Genomic DNA, 12,073 nt, shown 5'->3' on the forward strand with positions numbered 1-12,073 from the left:
CAGCTACCCTCTGCACCTTCTCAAATATTCTTTATTTTGGCTTGGGAAGGGGTGGTTGAGCAAAGTCTGGCTAGTGGTGGAGGGACCACCATTCTTAGCCAATCCTGAATTTTGAGGAATCCCAGTTTGGCACATAACAGTGGGAGGCTTTCCAAATGGGAGAGGGGAACTTTGTATTCCAGACTCCAGAAGTTCCAAGTTTGCTCCATCATGAAAAGCAACTTGTTCAATGCTTGGCTGCCATTGAATGGTCCACCCACCATGTCTACCCTGCTCTTTGCCCTTTCCTGTAGCACCACCCTCATCTGAGACTCTCCCTGATCTCCTCCAGGCTTGGCTTTAGAAGGAAGCTGAATAAGTGCCGAACTAATTTGGACCCGGTCTCCTACCGTTGGACCATTCAAGAGGCTGCAATCATACCAGTAAAATGCATAAGCTGCAAAGATACAAAGAAGATACAAACAGAATGTCTTAAAATCCTTTCCACTTTTTTGCCTTGGGGGGGGGAAAAACTGGAAAAGTGAACTGGTTTGAAAAAAACAAAAAACTCCCATGAACTCAGTGCAACTGAAGACAGGAGAAGCTGCTCATCTCTCCTGAGTGCAAATGCAACATTATGTATGTATCCAAATTCTGTTCTCTGAGTATTTTCCTGATTTGTCACTGAGCACTCATTGAATTCAGTAATCCAGACAGATTACCATAGGGCTTCTATTTTTAGGGATCCGTCTGGTATTGTGGCAATTGCTGCTGATCGGATTACCGTTATATCCTCACCATGTAAAATGCATTGATGCTGCAACAGAAACCTGCACTCCTGAAACCTTGCTGTAGTTACAGTGTCAGTCTAATAGCTGAAAACCTATAACCTAATTTCTCATGAAACACCCTTGGACCAGGGCTGCTTACTAATTCATGAGAAGCCCTGTTCTCTGTTCAGACTTGGCACTCCACTTCTTTACACGCTAGAGAGTACATGGATTTTCTGTCGTTTGTTTTGGATGTGGTCGGTAAACAGAGTTTGGGTGGCTTACCCAGCACATTCTAAGGCCCCTGTCATATCACCCAGGAGCTTTTCAGAAGGGGGGAAGTCTTGCCAATTGACAAGCACCTTGCTCAAGTAACTCGAGTTCCATCTAGTGGTCTTATAGCAGAAACACAATTCCTTCTTGTGATCATGATCCGTTCTCTACTCAGGAGAGCCAGGAACATAGTTTTTTCTTTTCGGCTTGGAAACTATATTAAGCATTTTGAGACTTCTGTGGAGTATTTTCAAATATTTTCAAATTTAAAATTAAGGACATGATTGTGTGCCTTAGGGCGCAATTCTAACCCCTTATGTCAGTGCTTTCCAGCACTGGCATAGTGGCGCCAATGGGACATGTGCTGCATCCTGCAGCTGGGCGTCACTCACGGAAGCCTCCTCAAAGTAAGAGAATGTTTGTTCCCTTACCTTCAGAGCTGCACTGCCCTTATGTCAGTGCTGGAAAGGGGTTAGGATTGCACCCTAAGAGGGTCTTTTAATGCAACAGTTACGCATTTAAAACATTCCACTTTTTCGCCTAGCAGTTTGTGTATTTTATGTATCATTATTTTATTTCATTGATCAATCAATAAAACATACCCTGATCTTAAAATTATGAAATAGAACAAATATGTGATGGGATATATGCTAGGCTATCACTAGACTAGTGAATACTGCTAGGCTGGAAAAAATACTATTATTTTAGTGTAAACAGGCAAAAGCAAACATGAATGGATAAACAACCCACTCCCATCTAAATCGTCCTTTAGTGATGCAGCATCACCAGCATGGCTAAAATTCTATCCCATGGGGGGAATTTTGGCTGTTGGACTTCTCCTTGGGGTAATTTGTCTCCTTGCCCCAGGGAAAGTTCCAGCAGCAGCAATAGGTCAACATGATCAACTTGGTCTACATAGATCAACTTGGACCTGTGCCAGCAATATCACTGGTGCAAGTTTATGTTGATCTGTGCAGGCCCAGGAAGGAAGTTTGGATATGGTGTGCCCCTTCTGGGTCAATCCACCCATCCCCTGCCCCATCTCCACCCTGTTCCACCCCACCCCTGCACTGGACTTACATGCTCTGGCTGACATCCCAACAACCACCAGTGCCAGTGGGAAGGTTCTGGCCTTCCCACCGGCATCCCTGGGCTTTGCACTGTTGCAAAGTGCTTTTGGGACTTTACTACAGCGCGCACCAGCAGAACAGGCATTCTGTCAGCAATGACCCTGAATACGATTGGACCATTGGTCTCTTTAGCTAATTTTCAGCTACTTTCACGTCTCAGAACCCCGTCCCATCAGCAGCCCAAATGTGTGTGCTGAGGTGGTTTTCCAAGTGGAACTATGTTTGGTTTTCCCTCTGTGACATTTCTCAGCAGGAGGCATGACTCTTTTAAGCCATTTTGGATTGAACTAGATTTTGGTAGAAATGCACCTGAATCTGGAGGGATTAGAGCAGCATTTCTCAAACTATGGGTCAGAACAGTTTCTGGTGGGTCCTGCAGATCCTCCAGTGAGAACACAGGTGATGAAAAGATCAAATAACTAATTGCCTCAAGTCCTGAGGCTATTCAAAAATCAGATAGCTGCTAACTGCCCTGCAAACAGATGAGCTCTTGCAGTTTGCAAGCTTGTGTAAATAAAGGAAGAGAAATGCTTGAGCATCTCTTTTCTAATGTGTTTTTTTTTTCCAAGTCTGTCAATGACAAGTAGTGGCTGATGAAGGCTGGGTGACATACGTAACTAAACTAACAACCTAGTCCTAAAGTGGCACTTCTGCTGGGTGCAGTAGTGCCAAAGTGGCTACCGCTGCATCCTGCAGGCCCATGGCAGCTGCTTAAGGTCTCTTTGGAAGAAAGGGGACTTTTGTCCCCTTCCCCTGGGGAAAGCCCCAAACTCCGCAATGGGGCTTCTCAAGTCTGCACCAGCTATTTTGCCAGCTGAACATGAAGTTCAAGTTCTGGTGGAACAGAGCTCCACCAATCCTACCCTCTTCTGCCCCAGTTCCTCCCCCTGCCCTTGTTTTGCCCTCCCCCTCCCCAGAGGCTGCACCACTCTCTGGTGGTTGCACCTATCCTTGAGGGTAGCACATCTTCTTTTTGCCAGCACTGGGTCCAGTGCCAGCACTCCCTGTTCACTGGGTGCAGTAAACATGCTTCATGGCTTGTTTATGGCACCTAGCACTGGTGTGAAGGCTCAGCTCCAGCTGTGGGCCAATTTAGCCCCTCAAGCCTTAGAGCTATTCATTTTGGCTGCCTCATTATGAGAAATGGATCTAGTTCTTTTTAAAAACAAATAAATATTACTTGTATTAAATATTAAATATATTATTTCTTTCTAGGTAACATTTTAAAAAAAAGTTTTAAAAACTTTACTTTTCGTAATGTTAGGTAGGTCCTGATAGAGTGTCATTTTAAAAAATAGGTCCCACTGCTAAAACATTTGAGAACTTTCCCAACACTTGCTGGCCATCCCTACTTAAACAGAAACATATACCTCTTTGGGCGCAATCCTAACCCCTTATGTCAGTGCTTTCCAGCACTGGCATAGCGGTGCCATTGGGACATGTACTGCATCCTGCAGTTGGGTGTCACTCACGGAGGCCTCCTCAAAGTAAGGGAATGTTTGTTCCCTTATCTTGGACCTGCATTGCCCTTATGTCAGTGCTGAAAAGCACTGACATAAGGGGTTAGGATTGCGCCCTTTATCATTTAAAATTAATGCCACTTGCCCTAAAGTTCAGTCTCCTTTCAGGATCCTTGAATTGTTTCAAAATGGTCTTATCTAATTTATCTGACTGACATTAAAGTACATGAGATATCCCAACTTTCAGGGAGACTTGATGCATTTTAGGAAGCATTATTCACAAGTTACTGCTCATATTTGTACTCTCTAAACCTCAAGAGGAAGCATCCATTCCCCATCATTATGTACCAAGAATCTCACAGGGAATAGACCAAGGTAGGTCTTCAATGTGTCTTCATTCAATGATGCTTCAAACTTCCAGAAGCTCTGACCTCCTGACCACTTCCCTCCATGCATCTTAAGAAACTGTGTGGGGAAAATGAAAGTAAGACTGAGGCTTTTCATCTTACTAACGTGAGACATGAAAGACAAAAATGGTTGAGATTTTTCAGGTTAGGGGAAAAGGCAGCTAAGCAGAGACATAATGGAAGAGTATAAAACTACGCATTGTACGGAGAGAGGAGATGAGAGAAATTATTCTCCCTCTCTTACAATACAAGAACACTGGATCACCCAATGAAGTTGATTGGCAGTCGTCTCAAGACAAGCAGAAAAAAAAGTTGTTATTTCATCACACCACAGTGGACAGCTTTAAATGCCACAAGTGGTGGATCATGTTCAAAAGTTGCACCCCTTGGAAGCTACAGGAAACAGGAAACAGGTGATTGTCATCACTGTTACTTCCTGCTTGTGAGCTTCCCAAGGATATCTGGCTGGACCCTGTTGGAAACAGAATGCTGGGTCGCATGTTTGTCTTTCAGCAAAAATAAATCCCATGTCTCTTGTGTGAGGACTTTTAACACTTACAAATAGTTCTGTTATGGAGACACACCACAAGGTGGCAGTGCAGTTTAGAAAATGAATAACATGACTTTGGAAAAGGTATCTGAATTACTGATGTTTGCTGTCCACCCTCGCCACCCACCCACAGGGTGAAGGGCATTATTGAAATTCCTACATAATTTTAGAGCTTTTAGGAACCACTTTTAACAGACAAGGCTTGGGACCTCTAGGAAAACTTTAAGAATAGCTTGTAATGAAGAATTGTATATACTTCAGTACAGGGTGTGGACTCTAATTGGTCTCCGCTCCCCAGAATTTTTCTTCAGGAGAGAAAGGGGGAGATGAATATGACTAGTGGCTGATACGTAGTGAGCCTCAAAAAGTCTTGAACTTGTATGTTTAATACTCCAACTCCGTAATACCAGGTCTGCTAAATCCTAGATTTTAATTTAGATAATATACAATTATTTTCTGTACTGGATATCTCATGGCAGTCTGGTAAGAGTTAACTTAGGCAAAACAAACTTTCCTACCACTTGCATATGAAAGAAGCCAAAAAGTTCTTTCCATCTGGCTAACCAAAAGCAGACAACTAAATCCAGATGGTTTTGGCTGGGCTGTAACAGTCACTAGATCAGTAGTTCTTAAACATTTAGCACTGAAACCCACTTTTTAGAATGATAATCTTGTCAGCAACTGTTACCCTGCACATGCCCAATCTTATCTGATCTCGGAAGCTAAGCAGGGTCAGGCCTGGTTAGTACTTGGATGGGAGACCGCCTGGGAATACCGGGTGCTATAGGCTTATACCATAGTCTTTCGAGACTGAAGGTTGACAACCAGGACCCACCAGAAGTGATGTCATGACCGGAAGTGACATCATCAAGCAGGAACATTTTTAACAATCCTAGGCTGCAATCCTTCCCACACTTACCCAGGAGTAAGTCCTATTTACTAGCATTGTTAAAAGAATATACATGATTGATTGATGTTTGTCCATCGTTTTCGAAGAGGACCTTGACATCTGGGATGTCAAGACTTGCGCGTGAATTGGATTAAAGTGAGAGAGAGGTGCGCATAGTCAGCCTCACTCTCTCTTCCCAGATTCCATCTTGCTCCAATGGCAGGACAAAAGTCAAGACGGTTGGAGATGGACTGGGTGCAGTGGTTGACCAGGGCGTCTGTTGTGTCTTGCCGTGCTCTTGGCATACATAGTAGCTTGTTAAAGTACAGGTTTGTAACATTTTCCCAAATACAGTCACACAGCAAGGTAGCATCAAGTCTAATATATTAAAAATAAAATATTGAAATGAATGGGGACCCAGCTGAAATTGGCTCATGACCCACCTAGTGGGTCTTGAGCCACAGTTTGAGAAACACTGAACTAGATGGAGCTTTACCCCTCATTTATCAGGGTGTGGCTGCCTTTGACAGATGAAAAAAATAGCTTCCGTTTTTTCAAGCAGTTAGATGTTATCTTTTAGTAATATCTTTCTCGTCTCAGAATCTCCTACTTAAACTAGGTATTTACATGTGAGGAGCTGTGCCAGCATGTGGATGGTGACATGCATGCAAATGTTTATTTCTCGGAAGTGATGCAATGTAGACAAACAGCATCCCCTGTATGACTGAAGCAGCTGATCTAGCAAAAGGTACACACAAAGAAGACTGGGAGGATCTCCTTTCCTGGAGCCAGATGTTGCTCCATAAATCTAAATGCAATTGTCATAATACTAACAGAGAATTTACATTCAAAATTTAATGCTAGCAAAGTGATATCGTAGTAAAATATTGTAGTCAATGATGCTTTTAAAAAATCTAGTGGGAGAACTCTGCCCAAAATCTAAGGGTGTGATTTGATGTACTTAAAAAAAAAATAAACAAAATGGAACGTATTCAAAATAAAATAGGACTCAGCTAGATTTGTTCCCTTTTACCTATTCCAACATACAAATAATGTGACATAAAGTGTGGTCATAATGTGTGACTTTATGTCATACGTTCTCTTGAATGAATCCAGCTAAGAAAGCCAGTAGCCACCACGGGAGGGGGCAGGCATGCATACACACCAACCTCCAGAGGGCAAATTCAGCTTCCAGTGCACCAGCACCAGGTAAGTTTGTGCTGGCCTACCTCAGCCAGTGCAGGGATCTGGGGAGGGCAGGAGGAGGGTGGAAGAAATTTGGCATATTGAGGTGGGGGGACAATGGGCCCGTGAGTGGCCCAGGCCCGGGAGGTTCGTGGAGCCAGAATCCGGTACTTAGGCTGGATTCTAACCCCTCTCCCAGGTGTTCCGGCCTAGTACCAGGCTGCTCGGATCTGCACCACCTTGGTGCATATCCGAATAACCCCATTTGGTCTACTGCCGCATTACCCAAGGTAAGGGAAATCTATTTCCCTTGGCCCGGGTTGCACCACAGCCAGCCCCAACCTTGTACTGGAAACACTGGCAGCCAGCTGGCCTACCTGTTCCAGCACAGGATAGGATTGGGTTTTTAGTCTGGAAAAGAGCTCAAGTCTCTTGCAAAATATTTTTATGTAGTCTACACCAATGCCACAAATTGCAAATGGCATTGTTCAGAAAACCTAAACAAATATGAAGCTGAGCAAACATTTGAATCAAGATACATACCCATGTGGCAAGCAGCTCGGCTCTGCTGGTCTGTAATACTGAACGCCCATGTTATCCTTAAAGACAGGGTTGGCCCAACCATGAGGCTGAATGAGACAGTTGCCTCAGGCAGCAAAGTGGTGGCGGGCATCCACCTTCATGTGCCCTCTTGTTTCCACTGCTTCTCCATCTCCCACTCCCTGGATTGGAAAAGGAAGATGGGGAGAGTTCACCAGTTTCCTTTCTTCCACACTTCTTCTGCTCCATTCCGCTCTCCCTCTTTCATTTTGGAAGCAGGAGGAGCAGAGGCTGGTGCATGACTAGATGGAGAGGGCAGTAGTTGGAATGCTGCCTCAGATAGCAGAAGATCTTGAGCCAGCCCTGACGAAAGACAGGAATTTCTAAAGTGCAATGAAGTGCTTGCTTCACCCTTGCCATCCCAGTACCCTTGGGATGTTTTGCTTGGCAATACGGTTTCTTGCTGAAGGAAAAGAGCTCGTGAGTACCTGCACTTCCTTCGCCAGCAGCATTCTCTGCACGTACAGAACAGTTCTGAGGTGATTGTACCACTTTAAGTGGCATTGGAAGGTACCAATTTTTTATTTTCATTCGTAAAATTTATTGCAAGTAAAAATAAGCATATTGGGTGGAAAGTTTGTATCCCAGTCTTCTTCTTCCTGTTCTTTTTTTTTTCTTCCCCCAATTTGCAAGAGATTATCAGAGAAGCCCTGGAAAATGTGAGTACCTACAGTGTAAGGTGGTTTAGCTCATTTGTCCAATCTGCATATGTAGGGTGGGTCTAATAATAGCTCCCACCCATTTGCAACTTCTCCTAAGCTGCTTTCAACAATCATAACACCAAAAAAAATCCAAAACAAAAAGCTCCCATCGCTTTCGACTGGGATACCTGCAAACACAGGAAGACACCCAAAGGATGATTAGCAAAGCCTGAGGAGGGACTAGCACAGCTTTTGCTTCAAAGATAGTCCTGCATTGAATGTGTGGTTACACATCCCACTTGAGTTGAACTGTATGGAGCTCCATGTGTGTTAAGGAAATTCTGCTGTACCCATATTTGTGGTGTGGTGCTGAAGCTGCGAGACTGAGCTTACCTAAGGCTAGGCCATCTAGTGAGTGTATCACTGAGTTCATTCACTTCCGCTTCACCAGAAGCCCTTAGGCCTCCTTGGGCTTCATGGGGCATAGCAATTCTAAAGTACTTGAGTCTTCAAGTACTAAATGGAGAATCATCATTGTTGATGTACACTGGAGTCACATCACAGGCACATTTAACTTACATGAATTCATGTACAGTATGCATGTTCAGCCAAAAAAAAATATAGAGAGGAAAAATAACTATTTCAAGAGTACAGGTGATTCAGTGGACATCCATTCCCTCACCCCACAAGCACAACTCTGGTTGTGTTTGGTCAACTGGGCCAGAGGTGCTCAGGAGATCAGAGACTGGCCACAGGCCGGATAGAGGCTCGCCATGGGCTGCATCTGGCCCCCGGGCTGGGGTTTGGAGACCCCCACCTTAGACTATCTCAGTTCCAGCATACCTCTCATAATGTGACATTTAATAGAACAGCCCTGTGTGTTAAGCAACATAGGGGACATCTACTAAAATTGAGAGTTGGGAGGGTTAGAACAGGCAAAATATTTCTTGAACCAGCATGTAGTTAGACTGGGGAACTCCCTTGCTGCAGGATGTGGTGATAGCATCTAGCCATTAAAAGGGAATTGGACAGATATCTGGAGGAAAACTCCATCACAGGTTACAATCCATGATGGGTATGCACAATCTGAGATTAGCTGGTTGCTCATCATGAGGGCCGAGTAGGAATCATCCAAATTGGCTGTGAATGGCAGTTTTTTCGTCTACTACAGACTGGTGACGGAGGGACAGTGTGTGCAGTAGGTTTCATGTTTTTAAAATTGGCCACTTGTGTTTAATAAAGTGGCCCAGTTAAACCCAAGCTTAAATCTGGCGTCTTCATTGGGGGGGGGGGTGCGAGGGTCAAAAGAATGTCGGATGCAGGGGAGTGTCAGCGAGATGCAAGTATCTTGTGGTTTATGTGCTCCCTGGGGCATTTGGTGGGCCATAGTGAAAAGTAGGAAGCTGGACTAGATGGGCCGTGGGCCTGATCTAGCAGGGCTCTTCTTATGTTCTTAAGCAACTTGAGGGATGTTCAAGGGTAATTTTGACTACAAGCAATTTTTGCCTTATGCTGTCTTTAAAACCTAACTCCCGCATAAGGCAACTCCACTGAACTATTTTATTTATTGAATTACCCATAAACCACAAGAGGAAGCACCCATTCAGCATCACTAATACGTGCCAACAACCTTACAATGGCAGCAAAGTGTATATTTCCCACACCTGATTGCACAAACACAAGCTGGCAGAGAGCATTAATCAGTATGACAAATCAGAACTCCCCCGTCCTTGTTTGTTCCCATTGGCAAGCACAGGCTTGAAACTGCTAAGAGATCTCTGGTTCATTATTCATCATTCATAAGTGGGGACAGATGACTTAAGCTAGGTGTGTGCAGCAGTAAGAAAGAGGATCTTGCTCTCATTCATTCCAGGAAAGCAAGTATCAGTGAAGAAGAAGTACCCTCCAGAGGTGAGGGGAGCTGCAAATATGGCCTTCATGGTGAAGAGATGGCTGAGAAGGCTTGGATTCACAATACTGAACTAATGACTGGTGTTTAGTTGCAAGCCGCTGGCAACCAGGGGGACAAATCCAGTCCACAGAGGGCTGACTGTTTGCTAACCAGTCAACTATCCCTAAAGCAGTATTTTTCAATTTTTGACCCCTGCCAGACTATTTTGCATGGTCCACTAATGGAAGTACCACCGAAAGTAACAGGCGATGATATTATCACCAGTTACTTCCAGACTGAGAGGGCAGACACAACACGACAAGCACCAGTAAGAGGCTCAAGGGAGACAGGACGGCTTTTTCAAGCATGTGAAAAGTGCACACTGGAGCTCTGCCCATCAAGCTGAACCTCCTACTGCTGCTTGTCATGTCGCATTGCTAGTCAGCCACTGCCAGGCAGCAGAACGTCTGGAGGTCCCACTATTACCATCAGACACAACCTCAAGTACCACTGCTTGAGAAATACTGCCCTAAAGTAAGCCTTTTAGTGATCATCAATACCTTTTAGCTGGTCTTAGGATAGATGGCAAATTACCACAAATCTGGACTGCATTCCCTTCATGATAAAAACTGCACGGTAGTTTATACCAGAAAAACCGTAATGGAGTAGATCTGGAATATATTAATCTTCTTACAATGCAAGCCAATGCACATCGTCTCAGGAGTAAGCCCCATGGAACTTACCCCCATGAAAAGTGTGTATAGGATTGCAGCTTTACAGTTCAATACTCTTAAGTGTTGATATGGGAGTAAGTTCAAAAGAATGCATAGGATTGTAACTATAGTCTCACTCTTATTTAAAATGTTGAAATATGATCTGCACCTTTCATATCAGATGGACAAAACTGAAAATAAACTTGCCACATAATTTTTTTTTTTAAATGCACATTGCTTGATTAGTTTATCTGACTTTAACTGTTCTGTTCACTCTGTATCAGTATTAATTTTGTGCATTATTGGTGTCTGCATTTTGGTCATGCAGGTTTACCCTAATTAGTCTTATGACCCTAATCTGATTACACAGGCCAACACACATTTTGCCTACACCGTGGCTTCCTCATGAGGAAGCTGCTTGAACCATTCACTAAAGAGGCTATACTGTATCTCCCAAACTAGACGTGATAGGGCAAAATGGATGCCATTTTTGGAATTGGCACCCCAAATTCATATCAAACCACCATAAAGTTTGGGAAAAACTTTTCTGGCTCTCAATTTTGTAGGCCTGAGTTATCATTTGCAGCACTATCCATTTGGCTCCTGTTGTGAGACGGCCATGCCAATACAGGTGGCACAGAACATTTTCTTGAATGTTGAATTCCTTACCCTTCCTGTTGCCTTAGTTATTTCTTTGATCTGAAACATTTTCTTACACAGTCTTTCAATTTTGCAATTTCCAAAGTGGCTGTCAAGAATTAAAAATACGTTTAAGCAGTACAAAGAAAATTAAAAAAATACATGCTGCAAATATAACTTCAACAGAGCAAATAAAATTAAATGCTACTGGAAGCTAATAAAAACTGACATTGCAACTGTATTGACATTGACATTGTAAAAGTTTTAAAAAAGAGTTTCTCTGGTGCCTTAAAAAAACAAAATGTAATGCCAGCCAATTTTATGGATAGATTTATTGTGTACCGAACAATGCTCCTTGCTGCAACAGAAACAGGAACAGAAAACTAAACAGTAGACTGATGACAAACTATGATAAATATGCCCCAGTGTGAGCCCCACCCAGAAAGGGAGCCTCTCCTTCTAGCTTTAACCCCATTCCTGGGAACAAGGGGTTGCAAAATGATGACACATGCATAGCATAAGCATGTGTTTTAAGGTGGGTGGTGATTTGGGGGGGGATATTGCATGGGGGGCAATGAAACAGGAAAAAGCCATAGTGGGCTGTGTCCTGGAAAGAGTCTGAATGCATCTTAATAGTGTCACCTTAATGCCTCAAAGGTTAGCCAGTTTCCTGAGCAAAAGCATGAACCAAGATACCTATTGAGGCTGAATGGTTTAATAAAGTGGTTCCCAAACTGATAGCTGATAAAGAAGATGTGTGGAGCCCAATGGATACCGAAACAGAGCAGCATGAGCATGTTTATCTGAGAATAGGTGACCATGCCTCAATTCAATACAAAGGGCAGGCCAAGGGGGACACAATGCCACCAGATCTGATTATTGTAAGCCCAACAACCTCCCAAGAAGGAAGTGCCCACCCACCCCCCAGCTGGCAAAGAAAATATCT

At 43.6% G+C, this 12,073-nt stretch overlaps 1 pseudogene; it reads left to right on the forward strand.

Moving 5' to 3' along the window:
- Window positions 1-5,242: 5,242 nt before the first annotated feature.
- On the forward strand, window positions 5,243-5,359 carry LOC136642891 (5S ribosomal RNA; annotated as a pseudogene).
- Window positions 5,360-12,073: the final 6,714 nt, after the last annotated feature.

Source organism: Tiliqua scincoides, chromosome 2 (genome assembly GCF_035046505.1).
Source record: "Tiliqua scincoides isolate rTilSci1 chromosome 2, rTilSci1.hap2, whole genome shotgun sequence".
In the NCBI taxonomy this organism is placed as follows: domain Eukaryota; kingdom Metazoa; phylum Chordata; class Lepidosauria; order Squamata; family Scincidae; genus Tiliqua; species Tiliqua scincoides.